Source organism: Homarus americanus, unplaced genomic scaffold (assembly GCF_018991925.1).
Source record: "Homarus americanus isolate GMGI-L3 unplaced genomic scaffold, GMGI_Hamer_2.0 scaffold48406, whole genome shotgun sequence".
NCBI lineage: Eukaryota > Metazoa > Arthropoda > Malacostraca > Decapoda > Nephropidae > Homarus > Homarus americanus.
This window is the reverse complement of record NW_024753828.1, coordinates 3,648,254-3,673,342: the sequence shown is the minus strand read 5'-3', so window position 1 is coordinate 3,673,342 and position 25,089 is coordinate 3,648,254. Positions and strand designations below refer to the sequence as shown.

Here is a 25,089-nt window from a genome sequence, read left to right as displayed (position 1 = left end):
GCAATGATGTTGCAGGGTTAAGGCAGTGAGTGTTGCAGGGTGAAGGTAGTGAGTGTTGCAGGTCTAAGGTAGTGAGTGTTGCAGGTGAAGGAGTGAGTGTTGCAGGTCTGAGGTAGTGAGTGTTGAGGGTTAAGGCAGTGAGTGTTGCAGGTCTAAGGTAGTGAGTGTTGCAGGGTGAAGGAGTGAGTGTTGTAGGTCTGAGGTAGTGAGTGTTGCAGGTCTAAGGCAGTGAGTGTTGCAGAGTTAAGGCAGTGAGTGTTGCAGGTCTGAGGTAGTGAGTGTTGCAGGTCTGAGGTAGTGAGTGTTGTAGGGTTAAGGCAGTGAGTGTTGCAGGTCTAAGGTAGTGAGTGTTGCAGGGTGAAGGCAGTGAGTGTTGTAGGTCTGAGGTAGTGAGTGTTGCAGGTCTAAGGTAGTGAGTGTTGCAGGGTGAAGGCAGTGAGTGTTGCAGGTCTAAGGTAGTGAGTGTTTGCAGGGTGAAGGGAGTGAGTGTTGTAGGTCTGAGGTAGTGAGTGTTGCAGATCTAAGGCAGTGAGTGTTGCAGGGTTAAGGCAGTGAGTGTTGGGTTAAGGCAGTGAGTGTTGCAGGGTGAAGGCAGTGAGTGTTGTAGGTCTGAGGTAGTGAGTGTTGCAGGGTTAAGGCAGTGAGTGTTGCAGGCTTAAGGCAGTGAGTGTTGCAGGGTTAAGGTAGTGAGTGTTGTAGGTCTGAGGCAGTGAGTGTTGCAGGGTTAGGGCAGTGAGTGTTGTAGGTCTGAGGCAGTGTGTGTTGCAGGCTTAAGGCAGTGAGTGTTGTAGGTCTGAGGCAGTGTGTGTTGCAGGGTTAGGGCAGTGAGTGTTGTAGGTCTGAGGCAGTGTGTGTTGCAGGGTTAAGGCAGTGAGTGTTGCAGGGTTAGGGCAGTGAGTGTTGTAGGTCTGAGGCAGTGTGTGTTGCAGGCTTAAGGCAGTGGAATGTCAGTTGAGACTTGGGGTTGTGTTACTGGTTTAGCTCACCGCTGTCATCCCCACTCACCCTAAATGTCAAGACAATATAAGTTAACACGCATGGGTTCCCGGTACACGTCCCACGGGTCCAGCGGTACACTCCGTCGCTAATGTACTTTCGGGTTCAGGTGAATATGCCAAAGGACACTCATACCTGCCCACTACCTTGTTAAGTGAACCTAGAACCACTGAACTATTGTGTCGTTCTAGTTGTGTTGTTCGCGTGTGTGTGTTGTTTAGACAGTGAACTGAGCACAATCAAGGGGAGTTGTTTACGAGAGCTTCTAAACAACAGTGATACAGGAGAAAGTGGTTTATACTCTATCAGTCGAGTAATTCTGAAATGCCTACAGGTGAGGGAAACAAAAGGTGGTGTAAAAGATGGGGAAAAAATACACGATATCCTGACCGTAATATTACTGGTGAATATAATGACCACAGTAACCTAACCTAACAGTAGCCAGGATCAGGTCATTATACAGGTACAGTCACCCACAAAAGTCGTTCCTTCGCCTCTCCTCCTGAACCATAAACCCTAAGATTCAGACTCGTGAATCTGAAGCATTAATGGACAGAATAATGTGTAAATGTCTACTGCTTCGGGTTCACAAGTCTGAATCTTAGGGTTCGTGGTTCAGGAGGAGAGGCGAAGGAAGGACTTTTGTGGGTGACTGTACATCGGTTAGGTTACTGAAACTGCGCCCACAATGGCTCACTCAACCTGTAGGCGCTGTGATACTCTCCCTGTATGATTATATGGTTGCACGACACTGATAAAGAGTTACAGTCTGCCTCAGCCACTGCATCACCAGCTCAGAGACTCTTGAACACATGCTCATATAGTTTATCTTCAACTCGCTCCTCCATATTGATTCCCCAAACTTGTGACGTGTCAAGACCTCGGACCTCCTCTCGTATGTATGAACGTCATACCCGCAGTAAGCAATGACTCAGGCAGCGCTCACACCTGACTTAACTACACTGATTAAGCCAAATAGTTCTCGACTCTTGTCAAAGAAGTTGTTAAATTAACTAATTGGTCCATCATGGCCTTGAGCCACTGTGAAGTTACTCCTACATGGCGTTGGTCCACCATAGTGTTGGTCCACCATGACGTTACTTATGTGGAGATGAGGCGTTGATTCACTTGGGTACTGGTCCACCAGGGTACTGGTCCACCAGGGTACTGGTCCACCAGGGTACCGGTTCACCAGGGTACCGGTCCAGCGTGACGTTGGTAATGTAGGGTCGTCGACGCTGGTCCACGCCTTTTGTTCGGCTGCAAAGAAAACGATCTTTGAATATTCAAATTTATTCATGGAATTACAGGAGCAGTGTAGCAGCCTCGGGCCATGAGGCGGCTATACAGCTGCCCCAGGCCTTGAATTATAGCACTTTTGTGTGTGGTGTGTAAGAGCCATATTGGCATCTCCTCTGTGACGACTGTGATTTTTTTCAGATATCTGATTATAGCACTTATGACTGATTGTATAAGGGCGTTACCTGCCGGAACATGTTGCAGCAGCAGCAGCACTTCTTGTTTATGTACGTGATGATTATTGACCTTATGTGCCGAGGTCATAAGGGCGGTTTTCACACAATACATCTCAAAGACAAGAGTTTTGTTGAAATCATGATTATTGAACTTGTGAAGAAAATCCTTAATGGAAATGTTTATTTTAACTTGACATTTTTGACTGGCATCACAACACAGTTAACGAGCGGATTAAGACGATACCTGGGATAATCCTTAGCAAACTAAACTGAACGGTAGTTAGTCATGATACAGTTGACACGGCACTATTTTAGGAACCATCGTAACTACTCTCCATCAAACAAGGCAATTAAGGAAACTGTTTCACCTACTATAAAACTCGTGGTGGTTATGAAGGCTCTACCTATCTTTGGCACTACTCCGTCACCCCCCAGTGCCACCCACCCCAGTGCCGCCCACCCCATTGCCACCCCTTCAGTGCCACCCACCCCCAGTGCCACACCCTACCCAGTGGCACACCCCAAGTATCACCCACCCCCCAATGCCACACCCCTCCCAGTGCCACAAACCCCAGTACTACACCACCAGTGCCACCCTCCCTCCAGTGCCATCCCCACCCCCAATACCACACACCACTTACAACTCTGACCTCACCTGGCACTCTAGTCTTGCCTTACCTTTGACCTTCCTTCACCAGAATTAAATTATTTAGTCCACCGTCAACCCGCTTGTCCAATTTGATCTGAATCACTCGACTTAAGTGTGAAATATTTGACGCTCGACCCTGAGACTAATGCGCGTACACACACACACACACACACACACACACACACACACACACAAAGACAGACAACTGGACGTAATCTTCTTAAAACTTTATCCACTCCATCAAATATTTACCATCACTATAACAACACAAACGATTCTCCCGCCAAACACACAGTCAACACACACCCAATCAGGTATCCACAAAATGTAAACATTCAGGTGTAGAAATCAATCAGAACTTCAGTATAAAACTAGTCAGTTCTCTACCTAACAGTCAGTCCATTATCCAGTCTACAACCTAACCTAATCAAACACAACCTAACCTAACCTAACCTAACCTAACACAACCTAACGAAACACAACCTAACCTAACCTAACCTAACCTAACCAAACACAACCTAACCTAACCAAACACAACCTAACCTAACCTAACCTAACCTAACCAAACACAACCTAACCTAACCTAACCTAACCTAACGAAAAAGTATACCGTTCCATAGACAAGCCTGCGACGGCATCTGATTGGGTAATTCGTTAACCAATGATTGACGAGTAACAATTAAACCCTATACGTACCCTGTTTTAGTGCCCCACCTGTTTTAGAAGTCCCCAATTCTGTTTTAGCCTCTCCTGTTTAGCCCCACCTGTTTTGAGCCTCCCACCTGTTTTAGCCCTCCTGTTTTAGCCCCACCTGTTTGTAGCCTCCTCCTGTTTTTAGCCCCACCTGTTTTTAGCCCTCCTGTTTTAGCCCCACCTGTTTAGCCTCCCACCTGCTTTAGCTGCCCCTTCCCAAGCCAGCCCTGTCTCAGCTCCCCACCTGTTTTAGCAGGAATGGGAGGTTAGAGGGAGAGGAGAGGGGGGGATGGAATGTTTGGGGAGGGGAGAGGTGGAGGAGAGGATGGAATGGGAGGTTAAGGAGGGAAAGAGAAGAGGGGGATGGAAGGGAGGTTAGAGGAGGGGGGAGGAGAGGGGAGAATGGGAGGTTAGGGAGGTGAGGACACAGAGGCAGTGTTGTTTCACAGCTGACCTCTAAACACTGCTGCCTGGTCGTCAGCTGTGACTGTGGCCTCTTAATGCTTAATACCTGGCCTCTCTCTCAGTTATCACCGGGGACAAAACTACATTCCATCTGTTTATTTAATTATCGGAATATGTTTGTCTAATTTTTGTCCCTCTGTCTGTGTCTGTCTCTATCTGTCTGTGTCTGTCTCTATCTGTCTGTGTCTGTCTCTATCTGTCTGTGTCTGTCTCTATCTGTCTATATCTGCGTACCTGTCTGTCAGTGTGTGGCTGTCATGTCTGCTCTTATCTCCACAAAAACTACCAACATTTTATTCATTTACTTTAGTATGAGTGTAGCGGAGCATGACTTAATAGTTAATGAAGGGACAGGTGTATATCTCTCTCTCTCTCTCTCTCTCTCTACGGGTCCAACAACAGGAAAGAAGAAGGAAAAGAAAGGGGATGTTGAGAGGAGAAGAATAGAAGGGGAGAGGGAAGGGAAGATGATGAGGGAGGTGGAGAGGGGAGAGAAGGTGGAGAGGAGAGAAAGAAGGAAAGATGGTGTGGGAGAGGGAGGGGAGAGGGAGGTGGAGTGGGGAGAGGGAGGGGAGGTGGAGTGGGGAGAGGGAGGGGTTATATATCTCGCCCGGACGTGAACTTGTTTACGCGCTCCAGGTTTTCCTTGGAGGAGGAGGAGGAAGAGGAAGGAGGAGGAGGGAGGAGAAGGAAGATGGAGGGAGAGGTAGCAAGAGATCGGGGTGATGGAGAAGAGGTGGAAAGGGAGAGAGGGAAGGAACAGACCGAGAGGGAGTTTCCTGGAAGAGGAATGTGGAGGGGTGGAAATGTGGAAGAGAGGGAGGTGAATATTGAAGACGATGGGAGAGAGAAAGGAAGGAAAGGAGGATATAAAGGGATAAAGAGAGGAATGAAGGACAAAAGAAAATCCAGTTAGGGAGATAAAACTGTCCCACACACCCTTCCCGTCCCTCTTGTTTCATATCTGACGAAAAATAACAAAAAAGACGAATTTTACGCCGTGCACAGACGAGGAACACGGTGTTATTTTTCGTCCGTTTGTCTCCGAAGAAAACCAGGAGGACCTTTTGTCACCATCACCTTGACTTCGGCGTCGTCTTCGTCATCATCCTTTTAAGTTTTACATTTGGGCTCTGAAGGACAAAACGAAACGGCGTCTGTATCCGCTGCTGGTGTTCGTGTTGTTATTTTGAGGCCGCCAAGCCCCAAGCCACACGCCCCCCCATAACTAGCACCCGCCAAGAGCCTCAAGCAGCTAGAGTGATCTCCTCGCCAACACCACCATCATGGAAGCCATAATCTTTAAGGAGGCAGCAAATACTCAGTGCTGCCATGTCTCCCCCACCTGGCCCCATAGGTGGTGGTCCGCAGGCAACGTCTCTCAGTGCTGCGTCTCACTGTTTGGGTGGCGATATTTTCGAGTCAATTATGTCTTTCTTCTCCGGCGCGTTCCTCTGACCTTTGAGAAAGAAAGATGGTCGGAATCAGAGCCATCGAAGTTGGCAACACTTCACCGCCTCACTACCACGAGAGAGAGGAGTCAAGCCGAGGATCTGCTACACTGCAGGAACCAAGACAACACGAATTTAGGATTCTCAAGACTGCGAGGCGGCAACCTTCTCAACGAACGACAATTGTAACACAAGATTGCCAGTCTTCACGTAACCGACCACACCCCATCCCACCCCACCACACCACACCCCATATTCTGCACACTCCCTCCTTTGGCTGTTACACATTATCATCTAAACATCATCTAAACCCTTAAAACCGTTTTACAATTTACATTAACTCTTCACCTTACAACCTTTATCCACAATGAATACAAGAGTGGAGCAGTAGTCTTCACCGCCTCACCTGTTGACACCAGAACCTGACTCCCTACACACACCATCTCCAGAGGCGTCAACACAGCCCCCCAACAGAAAGTGACAACCTCCTCCCACGAGATCCACTGAATCTATGAAGCGTCCTGACCAAGTTATCATCTATACCTGGGAAAAGGGACTACAGGTATGTTCGTTTTTCATAGCTGATACCTACCACCATTATAGATTTACAGGTGAAGATGGTAATATTGATCATAAAACCTCACCTGTGATTTCCAGATTGAGATAATGTGAATGTGTATGTTACTTTGCTTTAATAAACTTCACTACTAAAGTTTCTTGAGGTTAAACCAAACATAACTCTCCCCCGGGGTATTAACTGGACGGAAAGATAAAACATTCACCACCAGCTTGACTAAAACAACCACAATCCCAAGAACAACCAACTTCCTGTTTCACCACCACCACCACAACACCAGCACACACCAAGGGCACCTCCCACTCTACCTTCGGGGAGTTGAAGAGAATACACAACTTTTAATTTAGAATTCAATCTTAAGTCGTTTATAAATCCCACACTAAGAATAATATATACAATAATTTACAAAACCCTCGTGGAGCGTTATATAAACTAGATTTTGAGCATTACCGGAGCATTGTTACAACTGCCACTGGAGCATTTCCTTGAAGTATCACTGAAGCATTACTTGATATATCACTGGAGTATTACTTGAGACACCACCGGAGCATTACTGGGAGTGACATATGGAGCATGACAAGGTGCAATACCCAAAACATCAATCAGACAATCAGTGGGAGCATTACCTGGAGCGTGGAACCATCAGGTAAATTCCAGGTGGTGTTGCATAACCAGATTGGGGACTTGTGGCCAGAGTCTGGGGCGCCACACACACACACACACACACACACACACACACACACACACACACACAATAAACCACTGACCCGACGTATTCCATCGACCCTTTACGACCCGCACAGGTAAACACGACTCATTAATGTGAACTGACCTACCTGCGGGAAGCCCCAGGTACGTGCAGTGGAGAGTCTTCTTGGATTACCGCCTCCTGAAGGGGTAGCAGACGGAGGCATACTACTGCTATCCCTCCTTCCCTTCCAAATGGCTCTTCTCTCCCTCTTTCCCCTCTCCTTCCCTTTCCTCTTGCCCTTCCCTTATCTCTCTTCATCCCCATTCCATCTTCTTATCCGCGCCTCTAGCTTCTCAATTCCCCCTCTCTCTTGTTCCTATCTCCTCCGTTCCTATTCCTCACCCCCTCCTCCCTCTCTTATTTCTATTTCCTGTCTCCTTCTCTTCCCTCTTCTGTACTTCCGTTCTTTCTTTTCCTCTTTTACTTATCCTTCCCTCCCTTTCTCTAGCCCTCTTTTTTTCCTTCCCTTCTAAATCACTCTCTCTTCCCTTTCTTTGTCCTTCACTTTATTCTCTATTACCCTCCCTTCCCCTTTCTTCTCCTTTGCCCCACCAACTCACCTCCCATCTCCTTCCTTCCTTCCTTCTCCCCCATTCCTTATCTTCCTTTATTTTCCTTTCCTCCTCCCTCAACTTTACTGACATCCCACCTCACTCTCCCTCACTTAACTCTACCCTCCCCTCCCCCCTCCCCTCCCCCCCTCCCTCTCCCCCGACCCTCCTTCACTCTCACTTCTCAGCATCATAGGAAGCAATGGTGGAGGGAGGAAGGAAGGAGGGGGGGTGGAGAGGGGGAAGGAGGGAGGGTGGAGAGGGAGGGAAGGAGGTAGGGAGGGAGAGAGGTAGGAAGGGAAGGAGGGAGGGAGGGAAGGAGGGAGGGAGGGAAGGGGTGGGAGGAGTACCTGGTGTTCCCATTATATATTCACGAGTTGCCGCTGCCTCTTGCTGCTAGACTGTGGCCGCGACCCTGCCAGACCACACCCTCCCCGTTAGATCACACTCTCTGTCTTAGGTCACACCCTCCCCTGCCAGACCACACCCTCCCCGTTAGATCACACTCTCTGTCTTAGGTCACACCCTCCTCTGCCACACCACATCATCCCTTGTTAGGTCACACTCTCTGTCTTAGGTCACACCCTCCCCTGCCACACCACATCATCCCTTGTTAGGTCACAGTCTCCGTCTTAGGTTACACCCTCCCTGTTAGGTCACACCCTCCCCTGTTAGTCCACATTCCTTTTCAAGCCACATTCTCCCATGCTAGGCCATACCCTCTTGGCCGTACACACACACACACACACACACACACACACACACACACACACACACACTACTACTAGAATAGAACATTTCCCCTAAATTATAAGAGTCTTAGACAAGTGAGTGAGTGTTGGGAGTGCATGCATGTGTGTGTGTGTGTGTGTGTGTGTGTGTGTGTGTGTGTGTGTGTGTGTGTGTGTGTGTGTGTGTGTGTGACGGCTGCTGTAGGTGTCCCAGGCAGTGTCTTGAGAACAACACCGTCGCTCCTGCCGAAGGTGTAGTGTTTGGGTGAGGAACTGAGGTAGTGTCGCTTTACTTCTAGTCATCATAAACATCATATATACAATGTCTTAACTGATTTACATGGTATTAAATGATGATACTCACTTATAAATGCTCTAATGGAATACTTTTTGGGTGTGTTTGTGGTAAATACTAGAACTAATCTTTTTGTTGTGTGGTGGATCGTTTTCAACCAGCGATCGTCTAACACCTTGACCACAAACTTAATGTCTTAATATATTCTACTCGCTAACGTACGTACTGACAGGTAGTGTACTGATCAAAGGTAATGTTATACGTACCTCCGTGAGAATGTATAAAAAAAAACAAAACTTCTAGTTATTTTTACGAACTCATGCTTGTCTGCACACCAGCCAGTTCATTTTATATTTACCCTACACGATCCTCGAGGTGGTCAGTCTCAACAGTCTGTGTACTTTACTATTTTTCTCACTTGGATGACGATGTTTCTTTGGCTGGTGATATTTTTGCCAACTTATCATCGTTAGTTTTTTTTTTTTTCCATTCAGCGTCACGGCTCTTGGTGTTACATCCCACGGAAAGAATCATTTTGTTAGGAAGCATCAACTTAACGTGAGGCGTTCGGTGTTTGGGTATATGGGTGGGAGTCATGATTTCAGATACGAGTTTATTTATTTTACACGATGTTATGATTGATAAAGAGATGTATAGAACTGTGAAGGTTGTCACGTAAATTTTTTCTTTTTTCAGGTACAAGATAATTTATAATTGTCATCAGATTATTTCATAGGTATCTGTAGTTTTATTTAGTTACTGGTGTTATAATTACCTACAAAAATACAGTCTCACATCACTGGTTAGATTACCTTCGTGTTATTGAAGAAGATAATGGTTAATATACTTGGGTCAGATTATAAGGTAATCGTTTGTGTATAAGCTGAGGATCTGTCATTGTCAACGCCTTAAACCGTCTGAAAGTATCATACAGATTTATTGATCAGTTCTATAAGGGAGTTTCAGGGCTAAACATGACATTAATGATTGTTGGTTAAAAGTGAGATGGGTCACACCTTTCCCTTAGTTTATTGTGTATTACAAGGGGTCTCCCCATCCCATATCTGGCTGCTATTATTATTATTATTATTATTATTATTATTATTATTATTATTATTATTATTATTATTATTATTATTATTATTATTATTATTATTTTTATTATTATTTTTATTTTTATTATTATTATTTTTATTTTTATTTTTGTTATTATTTTTATTATTATTATTATTATTATTATTATTATTATTATTATTATTATTATTATTATTAATATTATTATTATTATTATTGTTTTTATTATTATCCTTTATTCGCTGTTTTCTTCCACTCTGTTTACCATACTTCACCCCCTCACTACCCCGCCCCTCCCCTCACTACCCCACCCCTCCCACTCACTACCCTCCCTCCCACTCACTACCCTCCCTCCCACTCACTACCCTCCCTCCCTCAGCATAGCTGCAGACCGGGCCTAGGATTAGGCCGCCCTCTTCCACAAACTCCATGATTGATGCCCAGTAAATTGATGTATCTAGCCTCCCTCACCTCCCCACCCCCCTGCCTCCCTCCACCTCCCCCACCCCTGCTGCCCTCCTCACCTCCCCCACCCCCTGCTGCCTCCCTCACCTCCACCCCCACCCCCCTGCTGCCTCCCTCCCTCCCACCCCACCCCCCTGCCTCCCTCCCTCCCCCACCCCCTGCTGCCTCCCTCCCCCTCTCCCCCCCACCCCCTGCCTCCTCCACCTCCCCACCCCTGCCTCCCTCCACCTCCCCCCCTCCCCTGCTGCCTCCCTCCCCACCTCACCCCCTGCTGCCTCCCCTCCCTCCTCCCCCCCCCTGCCTCCCCTCCCACACCACCAGGGCAGTTGATTGACTCACCACCAATACCTACTGCTGGTCGACTCCTCACCTCTAACCTAACCTAACCCTAACCTAACCTCATCACTAAATGCCCCAGTGAAGAGTTGAGGGGGATCCTGACTTACACCAGGTGTTGCCTTACACATATAGGTGCTGGAACACTTGTGGAAGTCACCTCGTCTCATGTGTGTGTGTGTGTGTGTGTGTGTGTGTGTGTGTGTTTGTGTGTGTGTGTGTATGTTTGTGTGTGTGTTCTCTCTATATCATGTCAGTGTCTTCCCTAATTTTATTCTTCTATCACCTGACTGAGTGTTCACAGTTGAAAAGGCGTGTTCAAAGTGTTCAACTACCGAGGCAAATGTTCATAAGTGAGCAGGAACACTATATTCTGATGACAAATATCATAGACGTTAAACATGTTCATTGTTCAAAACTGACGAATATTGAACAAATAAAATACCCCAAAACTTTGGTTCATATCCAGTAGTTGTTCAATTGACAGAGTATTACTTGTTCACTATATCAAAATGTTTGATTGTGAATTTTAAAGTGGATTTTTAGTCATGAAATTTAAAGGTATGTTGTCAGTTGAGCATCAGGCGGAGACCTACTGAATGGTGGGAGACACAGCTTCTGTTGGTCTGAGGAGGAGAGGTGGTGGGGAGGGTGTGTGGTGGGTGGGGTAGTGTGGTGGTGGGGGTGAGGTAGTGTGGTGGGGTGACGGGGTAGTGTGTTGGGAGGGTGTGTGGTGTGGTGGGGGAGGGGGAGTGTGGTGGGGTGAGGGGAGTGTGTTGGGGAGGGTGTGTGGGAGGGTGTGTGTGGGGGTGTGTGCTGGGGAGGGGTGAGTGTGGTGGGGAGGGGGTAGTGGGGAGGGTGTGGTGGGGAGTGTGGTGGTGGGGTGTGAGGGAGTGGTGTGGTGGGGTGAGGGGGTGGTGTGGTGGTGGGGTGGGGGGTGTGGTGGTGGGGTGGGGGTGGTGTGGTGGGGTGTGTTGGGGAGGTGTGTTGGGGGTGTGTGCTGGGGAGGGGGGGTGGTGTGGTGGGGGAGGGTGGTGTGGGGTAGTGTGGTGGGGAGGGTGTGGTGGGGTGGGGTGGTGTGGTAGGGGTGGGGGGTGGTGTGGTGGTGGGGGTGGGGGTAGTGTGGTGGTGGGGGTAGGGGTAGTGTGGTGGTGGGGTGGGGGTAGTGTGGTGGTGGGAGGTGTGGTGGTGGGGGAGGGGGGTGTGGTGGTGGGGTGGGGTGGGGAGTGTAGTGGTGGGGAGAAAATGGTGTGGTGGGGTGGGGATAGTGTGGTGGTGGTGGTGGGGTGGGGGATAGTGTAGTGTGGGGAGAAAAGTAGTGTGGGTGGTGGGGTAGGGATAGTGTGGTGGGGGGTAGTGTGGTGGTGGGGAGGAGGTAGTGGTGTGGGGGAGAGGTTGGAGCTAAGAGCTTGGTTGGTGTGAGAGTGAGTGTATTGAGTGCAGTGTGAAGTGTGTTGAGTGTGTGTTATGTGTTGAGTGTGTTAAGTGGGGTGAGGGAGTGAGTGTTGGAGGTGGGTGTTATGTGTTGAGTTATGTGATGAGGGTGGGCGTGTTGAGGTGGGTGTGATGAGGTTAAGTTTGTTAAGTGATGAGGTGTGGTGAGGGGTGGGTGTGTTAAGTGAGGTGGGTGTGTTGAGTGTGTTGAGGGGTGGGTGTGATGAGGTGTTGGAGTGGGTTGAGTTTGTTAGTGTGATGAGGGTGGGTGCGTTGAGGGGTGGGCGTGTTATGTGATGAGTGTGGTGTGTTAAGTGATGAGTGGGTGATTGTGATGAGTGGGGTTGAGGTGGTGTGATGAGGTGTTGAGTGGGTTGAGTTTGTTAAGTGTGTTGAGGGGTTAATATACTTGAGTTTTACTGTGTGTAATAATAATAATAATATATAATAATAATAATGCGGTTTATTAATAGAGTTGCAGCTGGTGGCTGAAAATATACAGACTTACATTTGATTTAGACATAATGATATAATATGCATTGAATACATTTACAGGGCTGTACAGTACATAAATCAGAGTTGTTTATTATTTTAACAATAGATGGGATGGTGCTGTTCTTATATCTATCGGTGCGGGGCTCTATGGGCTGTATTTTGTTGTAGTGGCGGACTGCGCGAGGTGGGTGGGGACTGCAGGTGGCAGGAGGTGGCGATGACGAGGGTGGTGCAGTAGTCCGCTGCCAAACCTTCCAGTGCTTGGTGTGTGTGTGTGTGTGTGTGTGTGTGTGTGTGTGTGTGTGTGTGTGTACCAGTAACAGATATGCGTCTTACAGGTGTCTGACAGTTGTCTTAACAGGTGTTTTAACAGGTGTCTTAACAGGTGTCTCAACAGGTGTCTCAACGGTGTCTATGTGTGTTAACAGGTTACAGGTGTCTAACAGGTTTCTTAACAGGTGTATAACAAGTGTCTTAACAGGTGTCTTAACAGGTGTCTGACAGGTGTCCTAACAGGTGTCTAACAGATGTCTCTCCTTCACAGATGTGGCACCAGTGTTCCTGGAGCCAGTGACGAACGTGACGGTGTCGGTAAGTGACGCCTCCTCGCCTGCACCGTGGACCATCTGGGACAACACAAGGTGAGTGTGACGGAGAGGAGGAGGAGGTGAGGACGGAGAGGAGGAAGAGGAGGTGAGTGACGGAGAGAAGGGAGGAGGAGTGTGATGGAGAGGAGGAGGAGGGGTGAGTGTGACGGAGAGGAGGAGGGAGGAGGTGAGTGTGACGGAGAGGAGGAGGAGGAGGTGAGTGTGACGGAGAGGAGGAGGAGGGGGTGAGGGACGGAGAGGAGGAGGAGGGGTGAGTGTGACGGAGGAGGAGGAGGGGTGAGTGTGACGGAGAGGAGGAGGGGTGTGACGGAGAGGAGGAGGAGGGAGGAGGTGGGTGACGGAGAGGAGGAGGAGGGGTTATCATAGGAGGAGGAGAAGGAAGGAGAGATAGAAATAAAACAAGGAGGAAGAGAAGAGGAGAAGACCTTAAGAATGTAACAACAGTAGCTCACACGTGACCTCTCTGTGACCCGTCTGTGACTTCTCTGCGTGACCATAACCTAACCTAAACCTAACCTAAACCTAAACCTAAACCTAAACCTAACCTAACCTAACCTAACCCAACCTAAAGCTAACCTAACCTAACCTAACCTAACCCAACCCAACCTAACCCAACCTAAACCCAACCTAAACCTAAACCCAACCTAAACCCAACCTAAAGCTAACCTAACCAAACCTAAACCTAACCTAAACCTACCTAAACCTACCTAAACCTAACTAAACCTAACTCTAACCTTAACCTAAACCTAAACCTAACCTAACCTAACTCTAAACCTAGAGGACAGACAGGTCGTAGGGTTAACAGTACTGGTGGTCAGGTAGGTGAAGAACAAGGCCCCTCAGGTAGACATATTGTTTATTGGTTTGTGAGTGTTAGACTTGCATCACCAGGTGTGTCTCATAAGGTTTCCGATCACCATTACTACTATCACACTTATCACCATCCATCACCATCTAAAGCCACCATCACCATCTCTAACCCACCACCACTATCACCACCACCACCATCACTACCACCATCACTACCACCACCACCATCACTACCACCATCACTACCACCACCACCACCACCTTGAGAGTGGAAGTGACGTCAGCAACCTATAAATCCGATTTGACATAGACCAACCATGTGACCCGAAGTCTTGTGGCCCACTCTGACAGATTGTGTGTGTGTGTGTGTGTGTGTGTGTGTGTGTGTGTGTGTGTGTGTGTCCTATACAACAGGAAACTATGTTAATACTTACATACTTATGACACGACTTTGCTGAACAGATGAATATAACGAGAGTTCACCTGGATCAGTGTATACTAATGTGACTATCTCATCTCCTCTCATGTACTATACAAAGGAGATTAGGTTAGGTTAGGTTAGGTTAGGTTAGGTTAGGTTAGGTTAGGTTAGGTTAAGTTAGGTTAGGTTAGGTTAGGTTAGGCTGGTTGGCTCTGGTGCTGTGACTGTCTAGCAGGGAGGGCAGAGGTGGCTTATACTGGCAATACTCTCATTGACTTAGCATTACCAGGACACAACTCAAGAGTGAATAAAATAAGTGTCAACAAACGGAGGTCGGGAGCCGCACTGGAGTCAAGGAAGGAAGAGGAGGAGGCTGACTGGACCAGCTCATGGGGACGTACTGGCTCCTGGGTCTTGGGAGCGACAACCTGACGTAGGAGTCACACAGGTACACGGGTAACTAGGAGACACAAGACACCCTCACGATACCTATCTGAGTCCGTCACAAGGCCCCTACAGAGAACAAAGGGGTGGAAGGTGTTGTGGACCCATGGTCGTACGTAATCTATATCAAAACTCTGATGTTAAGAGTTAAAGTCTTTCATTATTGGTATATACATTAAGTTTGGCGTTATCATTATTTACATCGCCACTGACCGCGCGTGAGGGGGTGTTGGCGGGAGGTACATAGCTGAGAGAGTGTTTATAGAAATGATCCCTTATGTGCGGGAGAATATGAGCTACTTTTTATGTCGGTGTGTCAGTGCAGGTTCTCATGCACATCAACGTGGGATCTTACTTTCTTTGTTTTCCTCAGTAAAAAATATTTGTTTACAATGACGTACCAAGTCATGACGATATAACCACCAATCAACCGTCTCATAGAGTGTGACGTCATTCACGGTGACGACCAAACACAGCTCGTCTTGTGCAGAACTATTAAATTTATACCCAGCGACACCTCTGGTATCATAATGTTATCTCACAAGGATTACAAGCGTATAAGTATGTGTGTTAAGGAGATAATTATAAAATAAGAGTGTCAGAGTTTTGTTTTGTCATCGGCATAATTACGTCAGGTTTGTGAGATCACTGCGGCAAAAATCCTTGTGGGAATAAGCTAGGATTTGTATCATTGTCCCGTCGTCACGCCCAAACTCTTCCCGCCGCTGCTGCCAAGTGTTTGATGACTCACCCAGTCTTGGTTACCATGTCTCTCAGGTTTATCTGCCGTTGTGCTCAAGTGAACAGTATATTCATATTCTCTCTCTCTCTCTCTCTCTCTCTCTCTCTCTCTCTCTTTTTTTTTTTTTTTTTTTTTTTTAGACCAGGTAGGTATAAGGTACAGCCAGGTAACCCTACCTCATTAGTTGTCGTAATTGTCTTGTAATCGTTAAATGAGCTGTAATCGTTAACTGAAATCGAGAAATGAGCTGACATTCATATGGACAGAGAAGGTTGGAGACTGCATGGAGATATAATGAGGAGACTTACTAAGGGTTTGTCATTTAACACACACACACACACACACACACACACACACACACACACACACACACACACACACACACAAGACACACACACACACAGACACACACACACACCTCCTCGCTCCTCTCTTCAATGTTCACTTCTCAATACATTAAATTTGTTTTCATTTTCCATTTTTGTTTTCAGGTCTAACTAACATTCTTTCTTTCATCTTCCTTTAGTTTTATTTATTAACATTCACTCATGACTGTCTTCTACTACACATTCTTCCAACTCATTTATAAACATTATTTTCTTGTTCTGTCACTGTGTAGGTGAGGTGTAGATGGTATGGGTGTAGGTGTGGCATGGTATGGGTGTAGGCATGGTATGGTAGGTGTGGTATGATGTAGGTGAGGCATGGTATGGGTGTAGGTGGTGTGGGTGTTGGGTAGGTGTGGGTTAGTAGGTGAGTGAGGTGGTTAGGTGTGTGAGTGAGGTGTGTGTTGGGTGTGTGAGAGGTGTAGGTTAGGTGGGTGAGGGGTGTGGGTTAGGTGTGGGGTGAGAGGTAGGTTAGGTGGGGTGAGTGGGGTGTGGGTTGTGTGGGGTGAGTGAGGTAGGTTGGTGTGGGGTGAGTGGGGTGTAGGTTAGGTGTGGGGTGAGGGGTGGGTTAGGTGTGGGTGGTAGGTTAGGTGGGGTGAGTGGGGTGTAGGTTAGGTGTGGGGTGAGTGGGGTAGGTTAGGTGTGGGTGAGGGTGTAGGCTTAGGTGAGGTGGACGTGGGAAGAGTAACACAGGGACGGAGTGTTGACCAAAGAAGCTGATTTAGTGTAATTGATGTTAATTCAAAGAAAGTCATTCGTTCACCGTTACCATTAGTGTTCTTGTTTGTTACCTTGAGGTGTATAATGCATCGTTCTCTGTTAACACACACAGATGGTTGTCCCTCGTGTAACGTGGATGGCCAGCCCTAGGGCCACCAAGGCGTGAATTTGTTTAAGATGTAGAAGCTGTCGCCAACACAACAACCACACCCTGAGTTAACGAGTTGGTGACCCAGTGTCATGCAATAGTCCAGAAGACGGACAATCGCCAACTGCACTGGCTAACCATTACCCTGGAACACGATCCGCAAATCGATTAATATCCAGGTTCCCACTACTACTGGGATAGACAGAGGCAAATGGCAAAGAAACCTGATAGTTCACCCTGCCCGGGGATCGAACTGATCTGTCGCTTGCGAAGCGAGGATGCTGACCATTACACCACAGGTCGCCACGCACACGCACACACACACACACGCACACACACACACACACACACACACACACACACGCGCACACACACACACACACACACACACACACACACACGCACACACACACACACACACACACACACACACACACACACACACACACGCACACACACACACACACACACACACGCACACGCACACACACACACACACTCATCATTTTCTGTCATTGCTTCAACAAAAATTCTCCATATCTAACAACAACATTTTATGGTAATTTTTCTCTTACAATTTTCCTAAGAGAACATCAAGACATATTGTGAAGAAGATCTGACAACAAGTTTAACCAGAGAAGGCAAAAGAAATTCGGTTAAGGAGAGGAAAGAAGCCGGACCCAGGAGCGAGACGGAGGCTTAGGTTACAAGCGGGTATTTACATGCAGAGGCGCTTCCAACCACCTCGTTACGCCAGCAGAACAACGCTATTTCACTCAGGCACCAACAACCCGCTAAGTATATGGAAATGTTCGGTTCTAGCTTTCCAATTAGGGCGGTGGTCGTTATGTGTCGGCGCGCCTTGTGTGTATTAGTCATCCCGTAGAAGTTGGTGTTTACTCGTGCATTCGGCCCCACCTCCCCCGTCCTGGACCAATCACCGTGAAGCACCGCTCAAACGTCTCCCACTTAAAATGCAGACTCCATTATGCAGAGTTCCTTAATCCCGGGCAAAGGGTAAAGTAGCTTAAAAACGCTACAGAGGCTGCTTTAAGTGCCCGACACGCCCGCTCTGATACACCGTGTACACTGTGCCGTCTGTGTGTGTGTGTGTGTGTGTGTGTGTGTGTGTGTGTGTGTGTGTGTACATCTCATGCCCACCCTCATGCACATGTACACTGTATACCTTCTGTGGGTGTGTGTGTCCTCTCTCTCTCTCTCTCTTCCCATCTCCCTTTCTTTGTTCTCCTTCCCTGTTTCCTCCACTCTCCTCTATCTCTCCTTCTTCCTCTTTCTGTTTATATATTCCACTCTCCTTTCCTGACCCTTCCTTCTTTCTCATCCATCCTTATATCCTTTCCCTTCCCCTCCCACATCACCTCTCCTTTCCTCCCAACACTCCTTTCGCCCATCTCATCTTCCCTCCCTCCCTCCCACGCCCTCCCTCCATCCCACGCCCCCTCCCTTCATCCCACGCCCTCTCTCCATCCCACGCCCTTCCCTCCATCCCACGCCCCTCCCTCCTCCCCGCCCCTCCCTCCATCCCACGCCCTTCCTTCAATCCCAAGCCCCCACCCTCCATCCCACCCCTCCCTCCATCCCACGCCCTCCCTCCATCCCACGCCCCTCCCTCCATCCCACGCCCCTTCCCTTCATCCCACGCCCCCTCTCTCCATCCCACGCCCCTTCCTCCATCCCACGCCCCTCCCTCCCTCCCACGCCCCCTCCTCCATCCCACGCCCTTCCTTCAATCCCAAGCCCCCACCCTCCATCCCACGCCCTCCCCTCCATCCCCAGCCCCTCCCTCCATCCCACGCCCCCTCCCTCCATCCCACGCCCCTCCCTTCATCCCACGCCCCTCTCTCATCCCACGCCCCTCCTCCATCCCACGCCTCCCTCCCTCCCACGCCCCTCCTCCATCCCACGCCCTCCCTTCATCCCACGCCCCCTCCCTTCATCCCACGCCCCTCTCTCCATCCCACGCCCCTTCCCTCTCCATCCCACGCCCCTTCCCCTCCATCCCACGCCCCTCCCTCCCTCCCACGCCCCTCCCTCCATCCACGCCCTCCTCCATCCCACGCCCCTCCCTCCATCCCACGCCCCCCTCCTCCATCCCACGCCCCTCCCTCCATCCCACGCCCCCTCTCCATCCCACGCCTCCCTCCATCCCACGCCCTCCCTCCATCCCACGCCCCTCCCTCCCTCCCACGCCCCCCCTCTCTCTCCATCCCACGCCCCTCCCTCCATCCCACGCCCTCCCTCCATCCCACGCCCCTCCCTCCCTCCCACGCCCCTCTCCATCCCACGCCCTCCCTCCATCCCACGCCCTCCCTCCATCCCACGCCCTCCCTCCATCCCACGCCCCTCTCTCCATCCCACGCCCCTCCCTCCATCCCACGCCCCTCCCTCCATCCCACGCCCCTCCCTCCATCCCACGCCCCCCTCCCTCCCTCCCACGCCCCCTCTCTCCATCCCATCCCCTCCTCCATCCCACGCCCCTCCCTCCATCCCACGCCCCTCCATCCCACGCCCCTCTCTCCATCCCACGCCCCTCCTCCATCCCACGCCCTTCCCTCCATCCCACGCCCCTCCCTCCATCCCACCCCCCTCCCTCCATCCCACGCCCCCTCTCTCCATCCCACGCCCCTCCTCCATCCCACGCCCTCCATCCCACGCCCCTCCCTCCATCCCACGCCCCCCTCCATCCCACGCCCCTCCTCCATCCCCGCCCCTTCTCCATCCCACGTCCCTCCTCCTCCCCACGCCCCACCTCCATCCCACGCCCCTTCCCCTCCATCCCACGCCCCTTCCCTCCATCCCACGCCCCTCCCTCCATCCCACGCCTCCCTCCATCCCACGCCCCTCTCCATCCCACGCCCTCCCCTCCATCCCACGCCCCTTCCTCCATCCCACGCCCCCTCCCTCCATCCCACGCCCCTCTCTCCATCCCACGCCCTCCTCCATCCCACGCCCCTTCCCTCCATCCCACGCCCCTCTCTCCATCCCACGCCCTTCCCCTCCATCCCACGCCCCTTCCTCCCTCCCACGCCCCTCCCTCCATCCCACGCCCCTCCCTCCATCCCACCCTTCCCTCTCCATCCCACGCCCCTCCCTCCCTCCCACGCCCCCTCCCTCCATCCCACGCCTCCCTTCTCCCTCCCACGCCCCCTCCTCCATCCCACGCCCCCTCTCTCCATCCCACGCCCCTCCTCCATCCCACGCCCCTTCCCCTCCCTCCCACGCCCTCCCTCCATCCCACGCCCCCTCCCTCCTCCCACGCCCCTCCCTCCATCCCACGTCCCTCCTTCTCATCCCACGTCCCTCCTTCCTCCCTCTCCCAGCTTTACACACTGTGAGTTTCCTTCCTCTGTTCCTTAATCTTGTTATTACGAGTTTTAGTCCGAATATTTTCACCATTACAGACTTAATTGTTGTCAGTTTGAGGAGACATGTTAGTGGTGAGGATGTAAAGGTGTTTTGTTTACCTTCTAGTGACGACCAGCTCCCTCCCCACCCCACCCTCCCTCCCCGTAATCCCCAGCACTCAGGTCTTGCATCTCAAATGTTTATAGCACCATAAAAGTAGTTCTACCTCAAATTTAGCCAACTTTCCGGCCGTTTTTTGTCAACCACAAGATTTACTCAAAACGAGCGTGAAACTTTATATAAAAAAATATATAAAGTCACAAAATACTCGGAAGGTATAAACTTTGGAAAGGTGTACATGTTTTGGTGATTAAGATCGAGGGTGTAAAGACGCCTCTAACATCTACATACGAACGTCTCTTAATATGAACAAAAACAGTGATGTGTGGGTAGTGTGTTTGGTCCTAACCTAACCTAACCTATCCTAAACTAACCTATCCTAACCTAACCTAACCAACCTAACCTAACCTAACCTAACCATCCCATCCTAACCTAACCTAACCTAACCTAACCTAACCTAACCTAACCAAACTAACCTAACCTAACCTAACCCAACCTAACCTAACCTAACCTAACCTAACCTATCCTAAACCATCCTAACCTAACCTAAACTAACCTGACCTAACCTAACCCTTTCCTTACTAAGCCTATTTCTATCAAACTTGTTCAAGCATATAACCTAACCTAACCAAACCTAACCAAACCTAACCAAACCTAACCTAACCTAACCTAACCTAACCTAACCTAACCTAACCTAACCTAACCTAACCTAACCAAACCTAACCAAACCTAACCTAACCAAACCTAACCAAACCTAACCAAACCAAACCTAACCTAACCTAACCTAACCTAACCTAACCTAACCTAACCTAACCTAACCTAACCCAACCTAACCTAACCTAACCTAACCTAACCTAACCTAACCAAACCAAACCAAACCAAACCTAACCTAACCTAACCTAACCTAACCTAACCTAACCTAACCTAACCTAACCCAACCCAACCTAACCTAACCATCCCATCCAACCCCAACCTAACCTAACCTAACCTAACCTAACCTAACCTAACCTAACCTAACCTAACCCAACCCAACCTAACCTAACCAAACCAAACCAAACCAAACCTAACCTAACCTAACCTAACCTCAGTCCTAACCTAACCTAACCAAACTAACCTAACCTAACCTAACCTAACCCAACCTAACCTAACCTAACCTAACCTAACCTAACCTAACCTAACCTAACTTAACTTACACTGATTAATGTTTTCTGATGTTTATGTTGACCCTCATAAACATCATAACAATCTATGTTTATTTTGTCTGTGTGTTTATATGTCACTCATCTGTTACTCTCGATTATAATTTATTCTTTTGTTACCTGAGTTACCCGTCACAATCCCATCTTTGGCTACCACAATCCCTTCCTTGATCGCCACAATCCCTTCCTTGATCACCACAATCCCTTCCTTGATCGCCATAATATCTTCCCTAACCTTCCTTATTTGGCGCCATAATCCCTTTATTGGTGGCCATAATCCCTTTGTTTGCGGCCATAATCCCTTTATTTGGCGCCCACAACTTTATTTGGCTGCCATAACCCCTTATTTGGCGCCCACAACCCTTATTTTGCGCCCACAATCTCCTTTATTTGGCAGCCACAATCCTTATTTGGCGGCTACAATCCCCTTTACTTGACGACCACAACTTTATTTGACGCCCACAACTCCTTACTTGACGACCACAACCCCTTATTTGGCGGCCATTAACTTTATTTGGCGGCCACATTCCCCAAGCAGCGGATAATTAGGGCGTACTTTGCGGCTCATATCTGCCCATAACACCCTGGCCGACTCTTTCATCCTGGCCGACTCTTTCATCCTGGCCGGCTCTTTCATCCTGGCCGGCTCTCTTTCATCCTGGCCGGTTTTTCATCCTGGCCGCTCTTCATCCTGGCCGGCTTCTTTCATCCTGGCCGGCTCTTCATCCTGGCCGGTTTTTTCATCCCGGTTTCTTTCATCCTGGCCGGTTTTTCATCCTGCGGCTCCTTCATCCCGGCTTTTCTTTCATCCTGGCCGGCTCCTTCATCCTGGCCGGCTCTTTCATCCCGGCTGGTTCTTTCATCCTGGCCGGCTCTTTCATCCTGGCTGGCTCTTTCATCCTGGCCGCTCTTTCATCCTGGTCGGCTCCTTCATCCTGGCCGGCTCTTTCATCCTGGCCGGCTCCTTCATCCTGGCCGGCTCCTTCATCCCGGCCGGCTCCTTCATCCTGGCCGACTCCTTCATCCTGGCCGGCTCTTCATCCTGGCCGGCTCTTTCCATCCCGGCCGGCTCCTTCATCCGGCCGGCTCCTTCATCCCGGCCGACTCCTTCATCCTGGCCGGCTCCTTCATCCTGGCCGACTCCTTCATCCTGGCCGACTCCTTCATCCTGGCCGGCTCCTTCATCCTGGCCGGCTCCTTCATCCTGGCCGACTCCTTCATCCTGGCCGACTCTTCATCCTGGCCGACTCCTTCATCCTGGCCGGCTCTTTCATCCTGGCCGGCCTTTCATCCTGGCCGGTTCTTTTCATCCTGGCTGGCCTTCATCCTGGCCGGATTCTTTCATCCTGGCCGGCTCCTTCATCCTGGCCGGCTCCTTCATCCTGGCCGACTCGTTCATCCCGGCCGGCTCTTTCATCCTGGCCGGCTTCTTTCATCCTGGCCGGCTCTTTCATCCTGGCCGGCTCCTTCATCCTGGCCGGCTCTTTTCATCCTGGCCGACCTTCATCCCGGCCGGCTCCTTCATCCTGGCTGACTCCTTCATCCTGCCGGCTCTTTCATCCTGGCCGACTCGTGTTCATCCCGGCTTATCCTGGCTGGTTTCATCCTGGCCGGCTCTTTCATCCTGGCCGGTCTTCATCCTGGCCGGCTCTTTTCCATCCTGGCCGACTCCTTCATCCCGGCTCGGCTCCTTCATCCTGGCGGCTCCTTCATCCGGCCGGTTCTTCATCCTGGCCCTTCATCCTGGCCGACTCTTCATCCTGGCCGGCCTTTTCATCCCGGCCGGCCCTTCATCCCGGTCGGCTCCTTCATCCTGGCCGGCCTTCATCCTGGCCGACTCTTCATCCTGGCCGGCTCCTTCATCCCGGCCGGCTCTTTCATCCGCCTGTTCTTTCATCCCGGCCGGCTCCTTCATCCTGGCTGGCTCCTTCATCCTGGCCGGTCCTTCATCCTGGCCGGCCCTTCATCCTGGCCGGCCTTCATCCCGGCCGACTCCTTCATCCCGGCCGGTTTCATCCTGGCCGGCTCCTTCATCCCGGCCGACTCCTTCATCCCGGCCGGTCTTTCATCCTGGCCGGCTCCTTCATCCTGGCCGGCCTTTCCATCCTGGCCGACTCCTTCATCCTGGCCGACTCCTTCATCCTGGCTGACCTCTTCCATCCTGGCCGACTCCTTCATCCTAGCCGGCTCTTCATCCTGGCCGACTCCTTCATCCCAGCCGGCCTTCATCCTGGCCGGCTCCTTCATCCTGGCCGGCTCTTTCATCCTGGCCGACTTCATCCCGGCCGGCTCCTTCATCCCGGCCGGCTCTTCATCCTGACCGACTCCTTCATCCTGCCGGCTCTTCATCCCGGCCGACTCCTTCATCCCGGCCGGCTCTTCATCCTGGCCGACTCCTTCATCCTGGCCGCCATCCCGGCCGGCTCCTTCCCGGCTTGGGCTCCTTCATCCCGGCCGGCTCCTTCATCCTGGCCGGCTCATCCTGCCGGCTCTTCATCCCGGCCGGCTCCTTCATCCCGGCCGGCTCCTTCATCCCGGCCGACTCCTTCATCCTGGCCGACTCTTCATCCCGGCCGGCTCCTTCATCCCGGCCGGCTCTTTCATCCTGGCCGACTCTTCATCCCGGCCGGCTCCTTCATCCCGGCCGGCTCTTTCATCCTGGCCGACTTCCTTCATCCTGGCCGGCTCCTTCATCCCGGCCAATCTCATCCAGAAATTAATAAACCATGATTAGCGACATGGTTGTGTTTTAATGATTAGCCAAGGAGAGCTCAAACGCCTCCAGCGACTAATTTTTTTGCTTATCCGCTCACTGTGCTTGATGCTGCTTGGCTCTCTCTCTCTCTCTCTCTCTCTCTCTCTCTCTCTCTCTCTCTCAGCTGCCATCGTATCCCTGCTTCTTGCCTCTCTCTACCCTCTCCCAGCTCTCAAACCACCTCTTACAATCTCTCAGCGTCTACAAACTACCACCATCAACCATCAACTACCACCACCTACCACCATGAACCATCAACCACCATCCACCACCAACCACCAACCACCATCCACCACCAACCACCATCAACCACCACCAACCACCATCAACCACCAACCACCACCTATCACCTACCACCACCAACCACCACCTACCACCATCAACCACCAACCACCACCTATCACCTACCACCACCAACCACCACCTACCACCATCAACCACCACCTACCACCATCAACCACCACCAACCACCATCAACCACCACCTACCACCATCCACCACCAACCACCATCAACCACCACCAACCACCATCAACCATCAACCACCACCATCTACCACCACCACAACAAGTCACATGTATTTTGAACTAAGCGAAGACAACAACAGTAAGAACAGATAAGAGTATATTCTATCATCAATATCACCATCATCATCATCATCATCATCACCATCATATCACCATCATCATCATCATCACCATCATTATCACCATCATCATCATCATCATCACCATCATCACCATCATCATCATCATCATCATCATCACCATCACATCACCACATCATCAATCATTAATCCACCCATCATCACCATCATCATCATCACCCATCACACAACCATCATCATCATCATCATCATCACCATCATCATCATCATCATCATCATCATCATCACCATCAATATCACACATCATCAATATCAACAACAACATC

General features: G+C 50.2%; 1 protein-coding gene across 2 annotated transcripts in view; it reads left to right on the top strand.

The window, feature by feature from the left end:
• Positions 1 to 12,980: 12,980 nt before the first annotated feature.
• Positions 12,981 to 25,089, top strand: part of LOC121855537 (lachesin-like) — a 99,223-nt gene continuing 87,114 nt past the window's right edge. For both annotated transcript variants that reach the window (XM_042350521.1, XM_042350520.1), the window contains exon 1: positions 12,981 to 13,079. The gene's annotated coding sequence lies outside the window, so the exon portion shown is untranslated. The remainder of the gene's footprint in view (positions 13,080 to 25,089) is intronic.